Here is a 13,105-nt window from a genome sequence, read left to right on the forward strand (position 1 = left end):
TGAACTAATGATGATTGCTAATAAAATTGACTATAAGGACGCACATTTAGTAATGCTTTCGTAGATGCAATAACCCACAAGCCAAATAAGTCGTGCATATCCTTGGAGTCTTTTATTTTCCTCCTATCGGATAAGTCTTGCTGAGTACAATCGAGTACTCAGGGTTTCATTCCCCCTATTGCAGGTGACAGGTGGATGCTAGAGCTAACTCTTGTGTGTGGAAACCTTCTGGTGGGCTCAGAAAGGATTCCTTTCACGCTGCGATCGTAGTGTTTATTTATAATCCTCACTAAAGGTTTTTATAAGAAAAGATGTAAAATCTGCAAGCATCTCTTATATATAAATGTCCACTATGTTAATACTTCACCATGTCATTAAATTAATCTTTGTTTCCGCTATAACTCTGATCATTTGTTTATTTTTCGCTGTAAGATAAAACTTGTGAACTTGAAATGTATAAACTTGTTTACATGTAAACTGTTTTAATCCCGCTGTTGCATTCAACTTGTTTAAGTACCCTAATGTTGTAATCAAGTGATGTAAGAAATGATGAATGTTGTAAGCTTTATTCTCTCATTTATGATCCTGACGGAAAATTGTGGATTTTTGAGTTATCCCTTGGGGTATGCTCGACGGAACGGCATGATTTAGTGCACTCTCTTGGGTACTTCGTGTCTAATAGAAGACAAGTACTCTTGAGAGGGCATTAGATTAGGCGGTTCTGCCATAGTTGTCTTAGTCAACTCCTTGAAAATAGCTTTTGAACAAATAAATTTATAACTTTTTTCAAATGAATCTGATGAAGACACAAATTATATCAAAATTGTATAGTTGGATGAGATATAAAACTTTGTGGTTGATAAGTTTTATATTTGAAATTTTTAGGGACCTAGATGTATTATATTTTGTAATTCAAAATTTTGTAAGTTTTCAAATGACCTCGGATGTGGAGACGTACCCTATATCAAAGTTGTAGTGCTCGATGAGATATAAAAAATGTAGTTGAAAACATTCAGATTTGAGATCACTTAGATTTCAAAATAGATGATGCAAGATTCGTATATGTTAATACAAAACGACAGCATCCATGTCTGGTCACAAGTTACTGCACGGTGCAGTGGTAGGCGGAAATATACATGAGGTGAGATCTTAGATTTAAGTCACCACATATGCTCTTGTGCAAACAACACTAAAAACAACACATGAAACTATGACGGTGTAGTGGCCCCTAGCGACTTGAAAAAAATCTTACTTTTACGATTTTTACAAAAAAAACATTTTTGGGGCAGTTGACTCAATAAAATCACTTCTAAAAATGATGTTTAAGAACAGTAGATTTAATAAAACCATCCTAAAAAATTGATTGTTAGGGATGGTTTTAAAACAGCCCCTCAAACTGTCTTATTTATTTTGATCGCATCTAAAAATCTTTTGTGTTTTAGTGTGGTGGACTTTGGTTGTAGATGAATGAGCTCTACCGTCGGCGATAGGCAAGCAGCAGGGGGTCCTGTACTGCCCGCCGTGATGGTGGTGGAAGATGGTTAGGCGAAGACAGCGGTAGGAACGTCATGGTCAAAGTGATTAGGCTAGCCATGTATGATAGAGGGTTGCGAGTTACTTCAACCGTGGTTGCAACCGGAGCAAGATGGGGCAGTGAGTGCAGAAGGCAAGGGAGCTTGCACATAGATGGAGCTGAATAGATGTCCAGTATGTGCATGATTGGTTGCAGAGCAAGCCTCAAGCCAGGATGGCTAGGCTGTGTAGGACCAAAGAAGCCGGGTTGAGCTTGTGCAAGTGGTCGTGTTTAGTTGTCTTTGTTGTTGGTTCAGTACGAGATGAAGTCATGTTTGGTTGCATGCATGCATCAAAGTTTTGGATGTCTGACACATGGGCCCTTGTACCATGCGTGAATCAAGCCATCCTGCATGGAGAGGAAAGTGAAAATTGAGAAGACGGAGGCGTGCAAGGTGGAGGAGGGTAGATGAACGAAAGGATGCAAGTGAAAGGTGCAAGCAGGGGAACCAAACATGGCCGCAGTGCACCGAGTGATACCGGATGGGCCTTCGGACGGCGTGAGCGGGGCAACCAATCACGCCCTATGTGACATTCAATATAGACTATTGCTTCCTCGTCTAATGGCCAGGAATTCAATAGATTTAGGGTGCAAATTTCTGTCATCAGATTTCAGATAACTAGCGTGGCATTATCCCGTTTCGTCAAAAAAAAGGTGGGGGAAGCCCGAACTTTTGCACAGATAGTATAGCACACAACCAACCTGGATTTAAGGCCAGTCTCAGTGGGAGTTTCACTAGAGTTTCATTTGCATTTAATAGCCTGCCGCATATGCACTTTTGATGATGTGGTGACATTTTAATAAAGAGAGAGAAGAGTTGGGTTTCATGGGGATGAAACTCTCTTGACACAGTTATCAACTATCTATGAGTCATAGAATTAAATGTCTATGAAACTATAGAATGAAACTTTCCATTCGCAGAGAGTGTTTCATCCCAATTTCATTTCTTTGTATATGACATGGCAGTCTTGGAAACAATGAAATGAAATTCTTCACTAAGACTGGCCTAAGTACTAGAAGTGGCCGAATTTTTTACTTTTTTGCCCTTTTTTTGAAAGTTTCTCTCAAATAGACCCCTGGCGGAAAGAATTCCAGAAATGGACCCTTGGCTCGGCGCCAGAGTGAGTGGCGCCGAGCTTGGCGCCACGGCGACTGGCGCCGAGCTCCTGGCCACGGGCAAACGGCGCCGAGCTACCTGCATTTAACCCCCGCCCAGCCTTCTTCCCTGAGCGTTCTTCCTCTTCTTTCTCCTTGGGTTTTTTTCTCGCCACTTCATCCTACCTCACGAATCGACATATTGGACCTTGAAAACCTTGATTTGATCCGTAGATCTTCGAGAGCAAGGTATCCTCGCTCCCCTCCTTGTTTTTTTCGCATCGATTCGGTATATATTAGTCGGATTTTTGAACCTAAGAATCGTCATCACTTAGGGTTTCATTGTATCCCTCAATATATGTATTATACAACTGTAGGTTCATTTCAAGGAGTGAAAAATGCTAGCAAACCAAGCCGCATGTAGTTATGTTATGGGTTTTATTGTTGTGGATGAAATGAGAAACCCTAGGTTTAGGGTATAATGTTAACTGCTTTTGGTTCTTATAACGAAATTGATTGTATTGTAGTTATGGTTCTCATTGATATTTTGTTGTGATGTTTTTATTTATGTTTGCTAAATTACATCCTATTTGTTAGATGCAAGAAATGTTTCGGGAGGAGTTTTGGCGAAAACGGGGTCGTCCTCGCGAATTATACCCCGACGCATCTAGCAAAGATGCCCCTGTTCCCCCTGACCTTCCTGTCCCTAACTGTGATTGTGGTTTCCCGGCCCATGTTTTTCAATCGAAACATCCGGACACAGCCACGCGTTGCTTCTACACATGTAGTCGGTTTAATGTAAGAAATTATTTGTACTATCCTTTTTCTTTATTTGTTTAAGTATGGTACTAATATATTATTGGAATCTCATTGTGTAGGACCATGAGAGGTGCTTTTTCTTTCAGTGGATCGTTGGTGCAGAAAAGTTTGATCCTAGGTACCTCTTTTTCGACGATTGGTTTAGAGGGAGACATCCACGTGAGCACTTCAAGCGGTGGGTTCCACCCCCCTAACCCTCCGACAATGATGGCTAAGGAGAAGCACCTAGCCACCGTTAGACGACTCGAGGAACCTCCTCTGTGCAATTGCGGAGATCGAGCTATGATAAACCCTGAGAATACGTTGGAGTTTGTGTGTCCAAACAAGCATGAAGTAAGTGCAAAGTGTATGTGTTAAAATCTTGAGCTATATGTGTTTATGTACTAATGTCTCATTATTTAGGTGTATTCAATGGCGAAGTGTCATTTCAAGGAGTGGTTGTATGGTCCTAAGAACCAATGGCCGGAAGAACCGCGGAGGGTTAAGGAAAAGAAGAAAGAACGTGTAATCTACAAAGCACCTCCTGTCATGTGCGAATGTGGTGTAAAATCCAACTATGGCCTAGTCCCTTCGGAGCTTGGAATAGGTCATTATTGCGGCCATATGATTGAGTATGATGAGGTTTGTTATAATTCTGGTAAACATGAAATCGTATTTTGTTTGTTTTCCTAATACATATATGATATAATATTTGTTTTGAACAGAGCACTAGGAAATGCAGTTGGGAATGTTATGATGGTCAAGCTAAGTTCTTGGATGAACTAAAGAAGAGGCAAGTAATTGCACGGAAGAGGGGATATGGACCTGACTACGTCAACCTATTCGTTAAACATCACAAAGAAAAGATGTGTGAGTTTGCTAGACAGCGCGGTATTTGTAACCCGATCGATGTTGGGCTTAACAAATGGGGATTGGAGAGGCAAACGACGTTAGAGGAGGAGAGGGCAAGGAATGAGGCAAGGGAGGAGACAAGAGTACAGATGCAGGTCTTGGACGAGCATGTTGCTACATTATGTGCCAGTGAGTGCTTGAAAACCTTTTTCCGTTGCCTGGTTTTAAATGTAATATTATCGAGTTGCTAACTGATTGCATTTTATACATCAAGGGATTGGTTGCAGTGGGGAACATGCTGCAGAGGTGGCTCGTGCAAGATATGAGGAGAAGAAGTTAGATGCCCATAGATCACGAGCTGGTCGCACCGTTCAATCATCGATTGTGCTGTGTGATGATGGAGATGAGGATGAGGATGACACTGGTAGACTGAGTGAGCTCATTGCTTTAGCAGAGGCGGGCATACAGGCGTAGGAGGCTGACGACGACACAGGCAGACTAAGCGAGCTCATCTCTCTAGCAGAGGCGGGCATTCAGGTGCAGGAGGCTAACGACGACACTGGCAGACTGAGCGAGCTCATCGCCCTAGCAGAGGCAGGCTTACAGGCAGAGGAGGATGACGACGCGTTCTTCACTCAGGCCGCAGCGGCCGCAGACGAAGCGGAGGCCGCTTACTACAAGCGATAGGCAGGTGAGAGCAATGCAGTTGAGCCTAGCCACAGCAACAGGGTTGTAGTAGAGGACTGGTACTCGGATGATGAGTTGCTTACTCAGTACGTTTCAGATTAAGGATTTGGAAGTGCATTTGCCCCTTTGTCTACTGTCGGCACTTAGTTATACTATTAATATGTTGTGTAATATGACATAGTATCTAACTTTTCATTATGTGGTTGTTTTCATTATCAATGGTCTTAATATTCCGCTTAATAATACAGACTTATTTCTATTTGAACACGTGCTGCAAAAAACAGTTAACGACATACGATATTATAGAAATCAACACACGAAATACATTAAATGGCATGTGACTACAGGTACCGAACCTGGGTACATAGTTTTCTTTGACTAAATCTAACATGCCTTAGGTAATTAAACCAAGCCTTCGGTAATTAAACCTAACATGCCTTAGATAATTAAACCTAGGATTCTCCACAAGAAAAACATAAACTCATCCTAGTAGTGTGGCCACATAGCAAATTGTGTTGCACCTTCTCCATAGTAGCCTCCCGTTGTTGGTGGTGGTGGTGGCGGGGGTGATGGGGGAGACCCCTTTTTCTTGTGGTTAGGGCAGGTGCAATATGGATCATTGCAGAGTGCCTCCTATGAATCGGCACCATTGTTGTTGTCGTCCTGTTCGTTGTCCTTGTAACCGCTGCTAACTTCCCTTTCTAGATTGAAGATACGGTCTTGTAGGTAGTAGATGTACTCCGCATGCGGATAAATAGGTCGAGGATCGACCCACCTACTGAACCCACAGTTTTCTTCTGTCAAGGAAGACTACAAAAAGTATGTCGTGTAAGTGATATACAAGACAAACATAATGAAGAAACAAATAGTAAAAGAAATTACCCATGCTCGCGGGCATTTGAAGAAACGACGACCTCCATCTATTCCCTCGGTGAACATCTGCACTAGGCAGTCCTCACCATGCATGCATTTTGGCCACTCTTCTTTCCTTTCATCGTATCCTGTCAGTGGTGCCTCTTTGGTGAAATCACTTTTGCTCTCAACTGGGAACCTCTCATAAAGAGCTTCCTCAAAGAAATCAGGACCAAGAGGACCCTTCCACCCCCAGGTAGTTTTCTTCCCCTTTCCTCTCCCTCTGGATGACCCTCCAAACATTGGTACTACAACGAAAGCAAATGCTGAGGAGTATTCTTCTTCCTTATTGTTTGTGTGAATGAGAGGGAGTGAGTGGTTATTTATAAGTCAAGAGGAGGAATGGAGGCCTGTCAATGTGCCATGTTAGCGATCCGTGTGCCGCTTTACCTCAGCCCTTGGATCAAACAGTCATAAGATGGATGGTGGAGATAGAGTTTAGTTGTGCTTCCTTGCATGTTGTCCTTGCAGCTAAGAGGTCTATATCAGTGATGTGATAATTCGATGATGTCCGTGTATCTGAAAAGTCTATATTTATTCTATGAAAATCATAGATTCTCTGAAATGCATAGATTCTTGTACACAGCGTATGTACAAATATTCCTGGATTATAAACGTAATAAATTTATAGTTAATCTGTGTACTACATTTGTGTCTTTGTACAAGTATAGTATGATTAAAGATTCACGCAAAAAATTCGCAAGATACGGTCTTATATTAGAAGCATCCACAGTTACAAACAGAGACATCAATATATATTCTAAACATTTACTCATCCAACAAGCATAATGCAACCACAACGAATATCACAACTAACATAATATGTCATGCAAAGTACAAATAGTCCACAATATTCATATGGTCCCGAATAATTAAAGATAAGTAAATACAATAGTTCATAGTAACATCTACCACGTCCCTCACTGTCTCCTACTCTTGCCCCTACCCTTGTGACCCAGAGCGCTGGTGCCTGGAGTGTAAGGGTCACGGGGACAGCGTCGCCTAGTGCCTAGAGGCGGTGTAGGATAAGTCAATGGAGCGTCATGGAGCTGAGAGGGCCCAAGCTCATCGTGCCTCTTGTCCATGTCATCGTCGTCCTCGGCCTCCTCGTCCTCCACCTCGTCCCCTGTAGCTGCTTGACTAGAGGAACCCAAGGCTCCTCTTCCTACGGAAGGATCATACACGTCATGCGTCGTGTTTGTCCTACAACCACAACGACCAGCCGCACGGCGTAGACGATGTGACAGCCTCTGTTGTACAAAACAATGTTAAGTGAAAGAATATAACGTATTAATGATTTGTTTGAAAGAATATTTGTAATCTTACATCTAGGAAGCCAAGTATGTAGTCATCATTGACTCTAGGCCGAACGCGCTCGATCTCTTCAACTGAGCTTCTCGGTGTATTGCCCTGCAACAATGTTTTCAATATTAAGACTTCTGAACACCTAATGTATTACAAGGGTTATATATTTAGTTTTGTTTTCTTTTGTACAAGAATGTAACTTATTACAAGGGTTATACAGCGCGAAGGTTGCAATAACTACAATAGATAACTCCTAATGTCGGTCTAAGAACACCTAATGTATTGTTATGTAACTAAACGTAACAAAATAAGTCGATTGGCTTACCACTCTGTCCAAGATCGGTCCTGCCTCCACTTGCCTTCCTGCACGAGTGGACCGGTCGTACGTCGTGTCCTCATCATCGAAGGACTCGATGTCGGCGTAGTCAGCTTCGGTCCACTGTAGTCTGAGCCTGCACCTTGTCGAACGCTGGTACCAAGCTTGGTACCGCCTGAACTCACGGTTCGTGTGTGGCTCGTTGTTGTCGTCCAGGTTGTCGTGCATCTCCTCCCATTCCTCAATGTAGGGCTGGTGGTGCCTCTCCCAGTCAAAAATCTTTTTGTTCCTCTGACGATCCAACCTGCACGTATGTCATCGTTACATTAATCCACGTACGTGGCACCATATTATAATAAATGGACCATCATCATGACTCATTTGAAATATCAAAACACTTACTTGTGTAAGTCAACGCCAGTCGAGAACATAGGCATAGGCCAAAGCTGTCTCACTCCAAATTGGCGTGCAACCCTATCTGGCAGGTGGTACTCGATAGCATAGAAGCAGATTAGAGGACACCTCATCCTATAGAAGTAGTCGTCGGCCCCACATACGGTGCTCAGCTGAAAAAGTAGTGCGTCCTCTCCACCATATGGCTCCCACTCTACCTGCATCATGTTCAAATAAGATGTTAGATGGTATACTAATCCTTTTAATAGGTGCATGGAAAATAAAATTTACTTACACTAGACGCCGTCAGCGAATCTAGCTCGTTCGTGTACTGAATGTACGCCCGGTCTATCCTCGTGTGCGAAACCCTGACCTGGTCCCAAAGGTACGCCCACGTCGGCTAGCGACTTGGAGGCTAACCTTGGAACCACTCACGACGAGCCAGTACCTCTAGACGACCAACTGGAAAACGAGCCCACATCCACAGCTGTAACAGGTACACGCAACCACCAAGTGACGGGTTCACCGTAGACCGACGACACCCCTCGCACAACTGCCGGTATAGAAAACACAAGACTGCAGAGCCCCAGCTGTACTGACCCGCCTGGTCCTAGTTACTGAGGCAGTGGATCCACATCCAGGACACATTGTCACCCGTCGCGTCTGGAAAGAGAACGCAAGCAAAAAGGTGTAGGATCCACGCCCGGCAGTAGTACACAACCGTCTCCTCATCTGCCTCCTCGGGGCACTGTGCGAACTCTGTATGTAGCCATGAGATGGGAACTCCAGAAGTGCGAGCCCCTTGCTCGCCAAGCTCATGCCCAAGGAAGGCCTCCACTCGTGCTCTCCATCCCTCTGACCTGCACTGCCCGGTGACTGGGTTCCCATGAATCCTTAGGCCTAGCATCTTCTGACAGTCCTGAAGCGAGACTGTCATCTCCCCGAAAGGTAGGTGGAAGCTGTGAGTCTCCGGCCGCCACCTATATTTAAGACCAAGGATTAACAAATGGCCATGAATGGAGGCAATGATTCACTTTAATACCTGTCTACCAACGCAGTTATCGCCGCTGAGTTGAACTTGGGCAACCCACGACGAACCTGAAAGGAGATGACATCTAGGCCAGCTCTTTGCAGGAATGGAGTGTACCTATCATCGTATCGAATGTCCAAGAACCCACTGTGGGTCCTAGAACGAAGGTGCGGAAGGTCCTGCATCGAAGATAACATAGTAACATGTTACTTCACGAACACATGTACGAATAAAACTTATAGATTATTACCTGCCCCAGCGCAACGAGACGTCCTCTGTGGGTCTCCTCGTACGTCGGGTCGAGCAGGTGGAATTGCTCCATCCTACAAAAAAAGTGAATGAATTAGAATTGCAATGTACAATGAAACATGAACTTATAAATGTATACATAATTGACACAAATACAAGCATAAATTGAGACATGCATAATTAAATATATGATATGACAAAATATAAAATAATACTATAAACCAATAGTCCTACCTCACTAATCTGCCAATGGCAACTTCGTGAGTTGTGGCCAAGTCTACCGCACTTGCCACACTCGTGTTGCTCGGGATCAGTAACAAATGGAGTTCCTCTCCCACGCCTAGTTCTTCCGGGTATCTGATCCATAACCATCCTATGTCTCGTCCTCTGCCTTGATCCACGCTTGTTCCAACGGTAAGCTGGATCCGCAATGTACTTTGGCCCATCATAAGGAGGCCACTCTCCAGGGTCCCGGAAAGGCACGAAGCGAGGGCTCCATGTGTTCACAAGCGTGTTGACACTGAACTCGTGAGGTATCCTCCTCTCGATATTATAGTTGCGATGCCTAGCTGCTGCCACCAAATGCGAACATACAAAGTGGTATTGCCTTGGTTTACCACAAGTGCACTTGAAATCTTGGAGGACAACCACATGTATCCTCGACTCTCGGACCTCGCCATCGGACGTTGTACCGCCCCTATGCTCGACCTGATAAGTCCCTGTGGCGTGGTCAAAGCATGCAACCTCATGTGTGCCAGCCCTTTCTCTTGCCTTCTCTAGGTGTGCCTTTGGTTTCGGAGCCCATATCTCTCCATCACTACTCAACTGCAATGCATGGGCGTGTCTATCGTTGAACCAGGCAACAAGCTTATAGAAGGTGAATTGAACAATTGCATTCATGGGCATACCACGTATCCCTAATAGCAATTTATTGAATGACTCTGCCATGTTGCTGCATTGAAACTCGTACCTCCAGCCACCATCATCATGAGCTCTCGTCCATTTCTCCAAATCCCTCATCAAACCCGTGAGCCATTGTCTACCTTCTGCATTTGATGCGGTTCTGACCTGCTCCAACTTTTCCCTAAAGTACTTGTCCTCAAGCTATCGAGCAGCCTCCTGCAACAGATCAAAGTTTTTCTTGACACTGTCCTTCCGTAGGAGATTCTCGGCAAGGTGTCGAGTACACCAACGATGGTGCAAAGGTGCATACCCCTCTAACTGCTCTCGCACGGCATTAAGTATGCCCTGATGCCTATCAGATATGACGCTAACCTCCCTGCTAGGGCCAACCACATGTATCCAGACTAGCCTCAAGAACCATCCCCAACTGTCATTGTTCTCCTTCTCAACCAAAGCAAATGCTAAAGGAACCAACTTGTTGTTCGCGTTACAGGATATGGCTATAAGAAGTGTGCCCTGGTATTTGCCAATCAAGAACGTACCATCAATGGAGAAGACGGGACGACAATGCCTAAAGGCCTCGACACACTGAGGAAAGCACCAGAAGGCACAGAAAAATATCTGCCTCCCATCCTTCCATGCATTAGGTTTTGGGATGTACTCATAATGCATGCCTGGATTCACCGCTTTGATTGCATTGAAAAGAACTGGCAGCTGCTCATACCCATCCTCCCAGTCCCCATATATCATGTTCCACGCTCGCTGCCTAGCCCTCCATGCTTTACCATAAGTTATCACATATCCTCCATACAACGCCTCAACGGTCCTGATAATTGTTCTCACCTTCATGTTGGGTTCTCCCTGCAAAATTCCCATCAACCGCTTGGCAATTAGGGTAGATGTCAACTGCCGATGCCTCAGTGTCAGCTCATGGTCAGCACAATTGTGTGGCCCAACTACTTTTGTGATCTTCCATTTTCCGGTCACCTGTTGCTTCCTTGCACAAACCCTCCATGGGCAGCGTTCCTTGTTACACACAACTGTGTAACAGCGCTCCACATATGAATGCAATACCCTGTAAGGCCTCTTTCGTATCACTGCAAAAGCCTGCAATCACCTCTTCAAAGCAGGGAGGTCATTGAACACCCTCTCCTCCTCAATTACCATGTTAGGACCGGCCTCAGGAGCTTCTAGGAGCTCATCATCACGTCCTTCTGCAAACGCCAGATCAGAATGAGCAAGATCACTAAACTCATGAACTCTAGGATCACGACGGTCGGGAAAGATACGTCTCATCATCTCAACATCACTCTCCGTCAGCTCTCCAACAGGACGATCATCATCAGAATCAAGAGCCCTAGCCATTTCATATGGCTCCGAATCATTCATAATTTCAACATTATTGGAGCCACGAAATCCATCTGAAAAGTGCACTTGCGCAGCAACATGGGGCACATCGATATTCTCAGGAATGTCTCCTGCAACGTCATTACAGAAATGAGGAAAGAATGAAAAAAATACCATGATTCTGATGAGCTCCCAAAAACCATGCGGTTAAGACACTTACTCGGATGATTCTGTGTCAAAGGGATCTCATAAGGAGGATCTACCACGAAAACATGAGTATGACAACCATCTCCAAATAACGCATTGGGGGCAGATTGAGCATCAGGAACCGTAGGCGCAATCTGCACATGCAGGTAAGGTTCCAGAACGGGAGGGTCGATGTGTGCCGGATGATCCATTGCTGGGGTAAACCCATGAGGGATTGGATCAACTAACACCCGATGAACAACCATGTCCAAACATTGCAGCTGGCTCTTCATAGCCGATCTCACATAGTTGTCCCACTGATCCGCACAACCAATTGAGATCATTCGCCTGAAGATGTTCGGAGGACAACCTAGGTGCAGTACACCATCAACTGCAATGTCATCATCTCCAAAGCAATGCAGCTCCTCCCGATCCCTTGCAACCATATCACTAAATGAAGGCCTATCATTGAATAGCACAGGCACGCTTTGCATGTCAAGAAACTCAACATATCCATAACGATCGCTTTCAACCGTGCCTCCATGATATATGGTCACTAGGTTGTCCATCTATTTAAAAAACATAACGAAACACATGTCCTTTAGTCCAAATTATACGATAGATAGTACCTAACAAGTACTTTCTAACTACAAACTAAGTAATCATGATCATAACTACGTATATATTTATAGTGTACTCACTAAATAGCAAGATCATATGTAGTTAACTACAAATATAACTACATATCTAAGTAGCTATCTAACTATATCTATTTATCAATGTATCTATGTTTCTATATATCTACATATATATATAACTAAATCAACTAACAAAGTCATCACAATATAACTAGTCAATAACATACACCAACTAAATAGGTACATTGCATATTCATATTTTATACCTTTCCGGGTCGACGGACGATGGGCGTAGGTCAAGGCGAATATCCGGGACTGCGGTGGCACGGCCAACGACAGAGGTGGCGCGCGGCGGTCGCGGGGTGGCCGGCGCTCCGCGCTGCGAGACCGGCTCGATGGCCGCGGGAGGCGGGGCGAGGCGAGGACAGCGGTGGACGTCGGCAAGGCGGGGCGAGGCCGAGGTCGGCGGTGGAGACAAAGGCTACGACGACGGTGGAGGGCGTGGCGGCTCGGCGCTGTAACCAACCAACGGCCAACAGCGCGAGGGCACGGCGGCACGGTGCGGGCTCGGGCGAGGGAGCGGAGGCGGCGGCGCGGGCTCGACCGCCGGAGCAGCAGCGGCTCGGACGGGCCTGGCGCGGCGCTCGGCGCGGGTATGGGCGAGAGCGGCGCAGCGGGTGGCGAGCAGGCGGCGACGGGCGGCGCGGCGCGGGTCGCGGGGCGGGCGGGCGCGGGCGGGCGAGGGAGACCGGCGCGTGCGCGCGGCTCCGGTGGGAGCGGCGCGCGGCGGCCGCGGGCGCAGCGGGGCGAGGGGGGTCGCG

Source organism: Miscanthus floridulus, chromosome 8, assembly GCF_019320115.1.
Source record: "Miscanthus floridulus cultivar M001 chromosome 8, ASM1932011v1, whole genome shotgun sequence".
Classification (NCBI taxonomy): Eukaryota; Viridiplantae; Streptophyta; class Magnoliopsida; order Poales; family Poaceae; genus Miscanthus; species Miscanthus floridulus.